Genomic DNA, 12,084 nt, shown 5'->3' with positions numbered 1-12,084 from the left:
AGGCCTTTCTGATGCACACACACACCCGAGCAACGGGTACGTGGAGGGTACTTTATACACGCTGCTTAGTACATGACTGTACGTCCGTGTGCTTATGTATTTCTCTGCCGAGCACAGACGCTCGTACATACCTGTGTATGTATGGAGAGATATACGCGCGTAACGCGCACCTCCTCTCGCCTGGCTGGTTGGTTAGCTGGCTGGCTGGCTGGCTGGCTGGCTGCACCACGGCAAGGGGTTAACCTCCTCCATTATTCAGCCGTTCATTATATATGAATAAATTTTCGAGTAATGTCGAGATAAAGCAGCCAAGTTTTAGGTGCTCGCTACGCGTTGAATATTTAGGGGCTGCTGTCACGCAATACCGTTATGCTCATCTAGTCGCTAAGTTTCTCCGAGCGCTTCTTCTCTCCTCACTCGCTCCGGGATGTAACGTACCTACGTTGTAAGATATCTGACGGCTATCTGAATTCCCTTTACGAGAAATCCGATTTATCCGTCTCCTTCTTGTTCCTGTAATTTTTATCTACGTATGCTGTGTATTTATACTAGACGGTATTTTTAAAAAAATTTTTTTTTTCCCTCGTCACGTACGATTCGAAAAATTAGTTTTTAGTCTGAAACCAAGCCTCGTGAAACTGAAACTCGGTAGCGGTAATGTAAACGGTGACACTCGTCCGATTTCAATTTTTCAAACACCCTAACCGAAATATCTCGAAAACTATGCGAGATGAGGGACTGTTGCTGGTTTCATTTTATAGACAAACAAATTTTATATAAGAAAGGTCCAGGCTACTACACACCTAAACGTTCGCCCTGTATTCGATACGAACGTTCGAAGTTGAGTGCATTGAATAAATGAACGAATTCAGTTGACTATCTACAAAATAAAACCAAAAACAGTTTCCCAACTTGTATAGTTTTCGAGATATTACGGTCAGAGTGTTTGAAAAATTCGAACCGGTTTAGTCACCGTTTAGAATTTTTCTACCGACTTCCGGTTTCGCGAGGCTTCGTTCGCGGCTAAAAACTAACTTTTCGAAGGGTGCGTAAGAAAAAAATAAAAAGACCAAAGTTGGAATAGCCAGTCCAATGCGTGTATATATATATATATATATATATATATATATATATACGTGCAGAATTCGCCCCCCTTTGCGGAGCGTTGAAAAATGCATTCGTGACGTAAATCTTAACGGATTCCTTTCTATTAAACCTAGCTAATGGAATCGAGAAGGTAAGGCTCGATAAATCCGTTCCCGATACCCTTTGTAATTTGAGATGATCGGCTTGCCTCCGTCCCCCATGGCCGTCGTCCAGCAACAGCCCGTCCTTGCCGTTTTCCATCCCTCTCCGGCTCTCCGCCGACGCGAAGCGCTTCGAGATTCGCGAGGAAAAGAAGAATGAGGCGAACGACGTAGAAGCCGGCGAATCGACCTCGGGAAGTAAAATTTCTATCGGTAGACGAAACTAAAGCCTGCGGGACAGCAAAAATTGCTTCCTGTTTTTGGCTCAGAGTTATCAGTACCGATTTTCTCCAGTCGCCGCCACTTCCTGTTCTTCGGTCGTCCGAAACGTGTAATCCAGGCAGTTCTGTCAACATCCGGTAAACACCAGATAATCGTAATGTTCGAACGACCGAAGAACACGGACGCAACGAGTGGCAAAAATCGGTACTAAGAACTCCGCGCTGAAATCTGGCCCAACTTTGTATTCCCGAGTTTCGTCGTCTTCTCTCTCATTTCCTGATCGACCTTCCTTTGGTACGTTTCCTCGCGGAACGGGACCGGGACTCGAATCGGGATGAGCGAGGGACGCCGCGGCTTGCAAGGGTGGGGATTCACCGAGCGGCACAAAGCCTGCTAATGGATGTCCACTCCCCCCCATCCCCCCAAAGATACGTCTACCTTTTCAGCCGCCCAACCCGCCCACGTAATCCAGCGTAACCCGGCCGGAGGGTGGAAGGAGGAAACGGAAGGGGATGAGGGACGGGACGGGATGCGATGTGCAGGGAACGGAAAATTTCAGCCCAACGCACCGACGTCATGTGGGAGAAAATTTTCGAAAAGGGCCAAATAACGCGGTATACGTGCTCTTATTTCGCTACAAGGTAGGATTGAAACATTTATAAATATACACTTGGTTTGTTCGCGATGTGGCGAAAAAATTTTTGGCAAAGTCTTGAGTGAAATAAAAGTAGACGGGAAAATCTTTGCGAGTGAGACGTTTCACGTCAATTAATTAGCAGCTCGTCTACCTCGTAATACTTTTCGATGTTAATCATTTTTTAGTAAAATGTTCGTACCGACTGAAAAAGGTCTCGGATTTTATTTCAGATTTGTTTAGCCACCGGTGAAATTTGAAAAAAATCGAAAAACTATTTCAGAAAACGCCATTTTTTTTTTTTAAATTTCAAATTATTCACACAGATTCTATGATTGCAAATGTGATTTTCCAACACCACGCGATAACGGTATCTCAATATTTACTGGTTTTTTTTTTTTCTATTCCCCGATCCAAACAGATCTCGGAATCATAATAATAATGTGATGCCGGAATCCGGTTATACCGAGGCATATAAAAAATCAAAAAGCAAAAACAATTCCGACATGGAAGAACTAAATACTTGCGAAAAAAATAGTAAGCAATGATATCCCATTATCGCGCGATGTTCGAAAAATCACGTTCCAAATCATAGAATCGGTACGAACTTGTGAAAGATTAAGAAAGATGTCGTTTTCTTAATTGGTTTTGCAATTTTTCATAAACTTCACCGCCGGCTAAAAAAAATCTGGAAAAATTCCCGAGACACTTTTGAATTCGTGTAAGAACATCTTGCTAAAAAATGATGAAAATCGAAGGAAATGATTTACAAGGGCTGCCAATTTATCCTGGAACGCCCCGTATATTGGTATACGCGGTGCACGCGTATAGGTATAAAATATAGATGCCTGTAGGTATCCGTGATTTAAGATAGTCCGGGCCGCGCAAGGATGGCTCTTCGCTTAGCTTTCAAGAGCACGACTATACGTACGCATGTATATGTATACCGATATCATGCCGTTAATAATAAATTTCCCGCCGCTCCGACAAAAGTCTATTGTCGGTTCTCTGAATTGTTGCGTGTCTCTTGCAACCTTGTATCGTACATACGTATTCCACCTACGGTGGTCGGTGATGCGTGACGCGTGACGCGTCGGATATAAGAATGATTCCTATAGGTAGATAAGCTGCCTCGAGGTACCTACCCGAAGGTATAAAACGTGAAGGTACAATTCGGGATTCCGCACTAGGTTGATCAAAAAACAGCGGTATCACTTCATTCGGCGACTGCGGTTTGTTACTCCGGTGGCAAACAACTCTAGAAAAGTAAGGGATAGCTCAGGGACGTTAAAATACGATGATCGGTGTGTCTTTTTTTTTCATATCTCACATCGAAGCGAACACGAAGAACGGAAAAGAAATTCCTGAACGTTTATTGTTATTTTCTTTACATTTATTTTGTAAGGTTGAGAATGACTTTGAAAAAAATGGAACCCTCACGGCTGACACGTAAATATTATCTGAAACAAAATTTGTAAAGTGATTATTAATCCGTATGAAAACTGCTAACTTGCTGTGGAGGTTTTTTTTTTTTTGTTCTCGTTTTCCGTATTTTTATCAAAAATGATAAAATGGCGGCGGTTTGAACAAAAAGTATCGAATTCGGCCAATTGTTTTGACAGTTTATTGGTAAAAAAAAAAAAATAGAAGATTTGTAAAAAAAAACTTCGATAGCAAGATAAAGAATGGTGTGAAGAATGTTGTGTCCAAATTTGATACGGATAGCTTGAAAACTCTTCTTTTGAGAGTGAAAAAGCTCGTTTTGAGAAAACCGTTAAAAACAACACGTAAAAAGAATATAATAAACGTTTAAAAATTTATCGTCTGTTCTTCATGAGTACTTTAAATTGACATACAAAAAAATCAGACTGCGTAGCGTATTTGACCGTCAAAAAAAAAAAAAACGTCGCGAAAATTAGGTATTTTCGACTCACAATCCAGGCAACTGACTCGGAGGACTCGCCGCTAACGATACAATAATCGATAGAAATCGGGTCGGCCGCTGTGTGTATGTTTTTTTTATCATCTTTTTTTCTCTTCTTTCGGGAAAAATCAAAGCCCGAGGCACTTAGCCGCGTCTATAGAGACGACAGACGACATCCGACAACGAGACAACCGACGACGAGTCGGGAAGCTTTGCGGGATGACGGGAGAGGAAACGAAAGGACGAGGCGACCCGAACGAACGAGTGGAACTTCTGGACGAGGATCAGAAGCCCAGGGATGAAACGGGACGGAGGGAGAGAGAGTGCGGGGATAAGGGAAGGAAGAGTGTAAAAGCTGGGACTCGTTCTGTAACTCGCCCTACTCTAAACGTCACGCGTCACTATTTCTACCCGGGAAAGAAATGGGCTTTAATTTTTCAACAGCAGGATATCGGCCGTCCAAGCTGCGGCCAGGACGCGATTGCCAGGACGAATTCAGGCTCCTCTTCGTCACCCTCGATCGGATTAAATTGTAACCGCGTCAATTTTCGGCTCATTCGTCTTACACATCCACGTTTTTAAAATCTCTAATGGGATAGACGCTGCGTCGTTTGTTGTTGTCACTTATACAAGGCTTTCTATTTTGTATTCGCTCGTCGGACTTTTCAACCATTCTCCGGTTACCTGTAACTCAATTCGTTGCCAAAGTCCTGAGATGAGCTTGAACAGCACTTTGCAACAATTTGATGTACAGCTGACTGATTGAAAATTGACGTTTTATACTTTAGTCTCGGAGTAAACGATTTGTACCAATAAGGTGATCAAAAAATCGGTACGCATTTGAGTTCCGTCCACGCCGATGTTTTATACGAATAATTTCTAAGCATCAAAGCTCACTTGCCAGACTGACAAGATAAAACTTTGTAAGCTAATCGACCTCAAATTTTCATCCAAAAATTTCGAAAACACGGCCGTTCAGAACTGCTTTTCAAAGAGGCAGTATTTTTGCCGTGGACACGATAACTCGTACTAGCTTTGTCTGAAATCAAGAAACCAAATATTTTCTGCCAGTAGGTGATTGATTATAGCTTGTACTTGGACGAACGATTGAAAATACAAAGTGAAATTTGAATTTTTATCAGAGTTGTACGCAAATAAATACAATTTTCGGTTAACTCAATAGTATTGCCTTGTAAGTAAAATTGTAAACGAAGAAAGAAAAGAAACCTCCGTCCAAGTAGTAGTTGATCCTATCTAGAAGAAGTGTGCAAAATTTCAATAAGACCGGTGCATTACTTTCTGAGAAATCGTGTACACCGGCTTTAAAACTATAGTTTTTAGAAAAGAACGACACAACGAGATCGAGCCTAACGAGAGGAATTTGGAAAAAGGCTCTTTCTCCTGGACTTTTACTCCAACAGACTTGAAACTTTGGGAAAATTTTCTCGACAAGTTGTGCTGTTATTTAAAATATAAAAAACAAAGAACAGTATTTATTTCAAAACTCTCTTAACGTTCCGAACCATACGGTACGCACACCTACACGTTTAATAACTCTGCCAAGCCGGAGAAACGAATGCGTGAACGGACAGACATAGGTAATAAAACTGCAGCCGCAGCGACTTGGGGGAGCGTCAGCCATTTATCTACTCGCCATCGAAAAGGCGCTAATAAGATACAGATGAGCATTTGGTGCGGGGTAGGATCGGCAGTCGAAAGGCCAGGTTGAGGCGTCCCTCTGTTTCCCCGTAACCCTCGCTGGTCCCTGAGTGACAGTAGACGACTCATAGGCTCAGTATTATATGGCTAGAGATTATCAACCTGCCGTATAGGGCCCCAACTCGGTGTCTCGAATCCCGTCGACGCTGCATCGAAGTTAGGCGGCGCACACAAACACGCGCCATGGCTCGCCGAGCAGTAGTCGGGGTTTCACGGGGTTTGACGGGGGTTGGAAGCGAGCACGCACGCGGGTCGCGTCCCCGTGGGACAAGACCGGCCGGTCTTTATGCTCGATATAATACCGCTCTCAAAACATACACACTTCACTCGGCGCCGCGAAGGGCGGCAGGAAGGCAAGGGGGGGTCGTTTCTGCCTCTCTTCGGGACTTTGCCGACACACACGTGGATATCCCGTGTCACGCACGCACGCAACACACGCGCGCGGAATTGTGCTTTGCGGCACACGACGCGAGAGAGGGAAATGCGGAGCCGCACAAAAGGGGCGCTCGAGTACCTACCCCTTTTTTCACCGTCCGATCCCAGAGACAGAGACGCGGCATTGTCCGCTATATATTGTCGCTAATTACACGGTGATTCTTTTCCCCGCGTGTCAAGTCCCGTCGCTTAAAAGGAGAGTATCGGATCTACGGATCACGGATTTTCCCTGCAACTTCTGAGGGTGTTTCTTCGGACAGAAATACCGAAGCTTCGATGCTCGGTTCTGCCTATTCGCGCAATTTTTAATAGAATTAGGTCGTCGGAAATCTGCGATTAGAAATTTCCCTCGCGTAACAAACCTGTTTACGTTTGAAACTCGTAAGAGCTCCATGTCATGGAATATAAAATAGAGGACTGTGAAAATTATTAATATTTAAGGCAAATGTACGCGAGTGGTTTCATTTATTACGGTACTTCACTCGTCAAACTGATAATTTAATCAATTTCAACCGGACTGAAGAAACTACACACCGGCACTTCTTTATTTTTACGGCGACCAAACACTCCTTATATTTTCAAAAGAATCCGTGATCCAGAGAAATCCAGGTTCCCGGGGGAACCGATGGTTTTTACACATTACCGATACGAGCCTTAAGTTAATTAACACTTTCGGTAACAGTAAGGATGCTCAACGTCCCACCTCAAGAATTTTCATATCCTAGCCTTGTTACAGTTTATCATTAATTCTGACTTCAGATTTGTGATCAGCGAGTCGAAAAACCCCCGAGTGACAAGCTTCGCTCAGAATCATCGAATTTTGCGGTATTTTCGATTTTACATCCGCCATCTTGGATTTAAAAACCCACAAATCCAGACTTCGGATTCGTGATCAGCGAGCCCAACAACCCCCGACTAATAAAATTCAGGGCAAAGTACCGAGTCGAATAAAGTGTTACTGGAAGGGTTAACTCGTTCGTCTATTTCCGGCGCCCGTTCAGGGTAGGTGTTTTACGCCCAACGCTCGTATCTAGGTATCGAAAATTTAAGGGGGCGCAGCTGATTGATTAGCCGATCTGGTTTTTAATCACAAGCCACGCTTGACGGGCAAAGGTAACCCGAGTGGTAATTACGGCTGATCCGAGTAAAGAGTGCGGAAAGTAAAGTGGAGCGAAGCGTTAAGAAGTTAGTCTTCGAACGGGAGGGTCAAAGGAGATAATTCTCGGCGTGAACGCGGAGCGGGCGTCTTATCCACGCGCTTCAGTCTTGCAGGCAGCTCGGCAGTCTACCCTTGAGTCGCTCGAGCTCCTCCTATTTAGTAATCCCCGTCCGTAAGCCGCCCCGCTCGCGAGGAGTTTACAAGGAATATTTGAGTCTCCACTAAGCTGGGATTAAGTCGCGGGAAACACCTTGATTAGCGGAGACAAGCTCAGGTTTTTGACGATGTTACGTTTAACGCCGGAAATCCCTTTTGACGTACTCGCTGCGGGAACCCGGAAGAGTCGCTGGATACTGTCGAAAGTCGATCGAAATTCGAACGAGTGTTTGCCGAGAGATAATCGGTCGCCGTTTGTACAGGTGGATCGCATAATTCGAAACCGTAGAACTTCTTGCTTGTAATCCATTTCAGTCCAATTTGTAAAATCAGGGAATCACAAGGCAGCTAGAATCGGATCCGAATTTTTCGACCCCCGTGCAATTTTTCGCACGCATAGGCGAGTGTACAATTGTAAAAAAATATTTTCCACTACGGGACAAAAATTAATAATTGGCCGACTGTAAAACATCGATGAAGAGTTCAAAGAACATTAAAAGAATGCACATGTCAAAAATTAGCTTCAAGTTTTTTCGAAAAAGGGGGTCATTAACGGTATGTGTTCCATCACGTGGGGGGCAAAAATCCAAATTTCCGTGTCACGTAATTTTTGGAAGCTCCCTAATCCACGATGCTGCGGCGACTGGTGGACGAACGCGAGAATCTTGTGGCTTGACGTAATCGAGAAAACTTGTTGTTAGTGTAGTTTGAGAGAGGCGCGTGTAAAGTATAGGCATTTTGGGGAGAATTTTAATCGGGGTTGTTATTTTCGAGAAAGGCTAGGATCCCTCGGACAGTAAAGTTCCTTTTTAACGCTCGGTCGTTGGCAGGGTGGCCTGAGAAAAATTAATTTTTCCTTTCCTCACGGTCATATTTTATAATTACACGCGACAACCACCATCACCGTCTTCCCCCCCCCCAAGTTGCCCGGGGTAAGTATCCTCCAGCGACAACAAAAAAGTTCATATTTTTTCAATTAAACCGAAGCGAGAAAAGGGGCTGCAGGGGCACGGAGACCGGAGAGGCGAAGCGAGGGTCTCTTCCTTCCTGCCTTCCTTTCTCTTGGGTCTTCCAAGCCCGTTAAAAAGCTCGTAAAATACCCCCTGGAAGCCCCGACGACCATGGAGTCACCGCCAAGCGACGGGCCGCGAACTCACGGCGGCTTGTTTCCACTTAAATGTAAGACAGGAGATTACCAAGTTTCTGTTACGGCAGGGGGATTTTCTTTTTCTTCTTGCTTTTACTTTTCACTCATACTTCGTCCTTCTCTCCCCCTCTCACCATCCTTCTCTTTTCTTTTCCATACCCCATGCCTGTAATAGAAGCACGCTCGGTGCTATACGATTCATGCCCGCGGGCTCAGGTTTGAATTGCGCGTTTAGGGCGTTACGGGCCTGCAAACATTGCAGGAAAAATTTTAATCAGATCAACCGCCAGCTTCTTACTCGGCTTCTACCTGCACCAACGGCAGCTGACGAACGAACTTCGTGACGTCGATGTAAAAACTCCACGCTGACGGTTGTTTGACGGAATAACAAACCGATCGGAGGCGCTGCGTAAACTCAGTAAATTGAGGCCCTCGGGGTTGTTGGGACAATCGGGTTGGAGACGGCAGGTTCGAGCAAGCACTGCCTCGTGCTCGCCGAATCGTGATTTGAAACACAATGGCCACACTGTAAGCCGCCTGCCACATGTTTCGTCGAGGCCGCGGTGCACCGTTTGTTCCCTGTGTTCCGCCCGCACACATACCTGGGTACAGAGTGGACCACGCGACCCGGGGAACTGGTTCCAACAAGCCATAAGCCGTACTGTTCTTCGACGTCACGCGTCACGCATCGCACGGTACTTCCACCACCACTCCTGCCCGATACGGACGAGCGATCACCGGACCCTCTTTTCTCTACGGCTACCAACTCAATGTTTACACTCGACACCAATTAACGGGGCACGCGGGGAGCGCAGAGTGCGAGGCTATGCACACAGGCCCGTTTCCTTTCGTGTTCTATTACGGAGGATGGAGGTAAGGAGAAGTACCTCGCATGGGCTTCGAACTGAAAAGTCTCCAACGGAAAGCGGCGAGTAGTGGTTCAACGAGTCACCGGAATCGCGCTAATGAGCGATCAGGGTTCGATCTGATTGACCCTTTCTTTTAAGTTCGGATCTTTTGCTACAGCAACGCCATCTTGATTGTAATCTATTTTGGGGACATTTTTTATACACCGAAATAGTCCTCCTTGTGTTCTGTACACGTACACTCGCTGCCTCGCGACATTTTTCGTACCAGTCTAGTCGAAGTGTATAAATTCGTAATTGCAATTCTTAGATGTCGTAATTTTGGTTTTCTGAATCCAAAATTTTCACCAAATTCCGCAGCGAACCACAAATTCGACACGCCGGCCGAAGCTACCGCAGAATCTCATGGAAATTTTGGATTTAGAATAAGAAAATTATGGTAGGTATCTAAGAATCGCAACTTCGGGTGTTTTTTTTAATTTTTTTTTTTTTTCCCTACAGTGCTGGACTGGACTACACCGACGTGTTGCAGTTTCGCTTTATTTCGCGTAATTTACAATCGCTGGTTGACAAAAGTTATCGTTACTGGGCCTGCACCTTATACATTTGGCGATTGATGAGAGCTACGGTCGGGGTCGTTTGCTCGCGATAGAATCTGCGCCTACCTTCCATCCCTGCAGTATGTTCTAGTTTATTATACGTACGAGTCGATGTGGCAATTATGTAAAACGGACAGACTCGTTTTGTCTTCTAATCATTCCCATAAATCATGCACATCGCAACAGCTGTCCTCGTGAGTATAATTTCGGAAAATGCCACTCGTGCTTGTATCACAATATACATCAAATTAGATCGCGTTTCACATAGCTTGGAACTGTTCGTTTTCTCGCCCTTCTTAATTGGCGCCCGATGCGATTTCAAACACTTGTCACGTATATCTTCATCTTTGCTGGAAAGAGTTGGTCTTTCGCTGCTCGCAACTCCCTGATTTCATTCCTTTCTATTTCGTGAAAATAAAGCAGAAAGCAAAAGGGAAATGGCTCAGGTACGGATAATCGTGGTTGTATGAAAGAGGAACGGGTTGTTAAATTCTGTCGAGTACATGAGTGACGTGTGAAAATGATCGAACTCGAACGAGAGTTATTAATAACATCGAGATTTATTTTATACATATATATATATATATATACCGTCTATGGTATATATATATACTGTTAGTATTTATATTGTAGTCGAGAGCGTACTTATTGGAACAAAGTTCGACACGAAGTACGGTATATGAAAATGAGTCATTATATGGCACATGATATGTACATTATACGGTAGATTCAGGAGTAGAGTGACAGCTTCTCTGTCTTTCTCTCCATACTTTTCCGCCGTTGATTTTCCTCGGGGGATTGATGTTATTTTGCTAGTTTAATTTTTCTCTTTTTCTTTTCACAGAGTTACGCAAAACTTGGAAGTCAGGCATAATATTTTCAACTGGAATCGTTCGCGTTCTTTTCATTTGCCTTGATTCTTTGTACGGGAAATTAACTTTCTCTTTCATTTACGTGCCAGATGGACTTCGTAATGCATCGTTAATTTTATGAATTGTCTTCGAAAGCAACGTGGCAAAGTCTTGACGGTTAATAACGGTTTCGTTTGCTTCGCCAGCAATGAGAGATAGAGAGAGAGAGAGAGAGAGAGAGAAAATAATGCACGAAAGGCCGTGAAAGTATTTACAAAATCATTTTTCCCCGTTGGTAATTAGCTTCCGGGAGAATGAAAATTAGCTCTGACAGCTTGACTGTCCAAGTTTCGCATAGCTGTATTAATATGTATGTATATTATGTATACGTAATAGTTGTCTCGTTATACATATTATTAAGTTTCTACATTGTCAGGCAATTCAACTATGTAATAATGCTTTATGATATGTCTTTATTATATTCTTACATCTTTTAGCACTTGGAACCTTACTTATATCTACATTTACCTGTGTATATACATACATACACTCTGACGAAACGAATTTATTCGCTTTCTCGACGTGGATGCTAAAAGATATTACAAACGATCGAAGGAAATATTACAGCTAAATTTATGCAGCTTTCAAAACGGTTCTACAGCTATCAAAATATTTCACATTTTATACCACAGGTGAAGGTTAAAAATTTTCAAATAATTGGCAAGCCGGTAATAAAGTCTGAAACGATTGCAAGTAACGTTGTTCGCTCGTTTTTTACTTTCGATTTTAAACACACGAAGCGTATAAGTAAGGTTCTAAAATTTGACGAACGATTTATTTTGGCTTTTGTCAAAATCGTGTATGAAAATTTAAATTACATAATCAATATTTCTATTAAAATAATTGGTTGGTGTCATTTTTTTTCTCCTCCTTCTACGCGTACAATGTAATTTAACTTACGTGTTTTTCTGCGTCTGCCTGCCTCAATGGAGGTGTGAGTCGATCGTGTTACGTGTACACATTGATCCTTTCTACACGGAATGTAACGGCGTTGATTCCGAAGGAGTAGAACAGCTGGGTCCAAGAAAAAAGAGTGATAAGTACGTACCTACGATAGGCATTGGG

Source organism: Neodiprion fabricii, chromosome 2 (assembly GCF_021155785.1).
Source record: "Neodiprion fabricii isolate iyNeoFabr1 chromosome 2, iyNeoFabr1.1, whole genome shotgun sequence".
Lineage (NCBI taxonomy): Eukaryota > Metazoa > Arthropoda > Insecta > Hymenoptera > Diprionidae > Neodiprion > Neodiprion fabricii.
Note: the sequence above shows the minus strand (reverse complement) of the source record.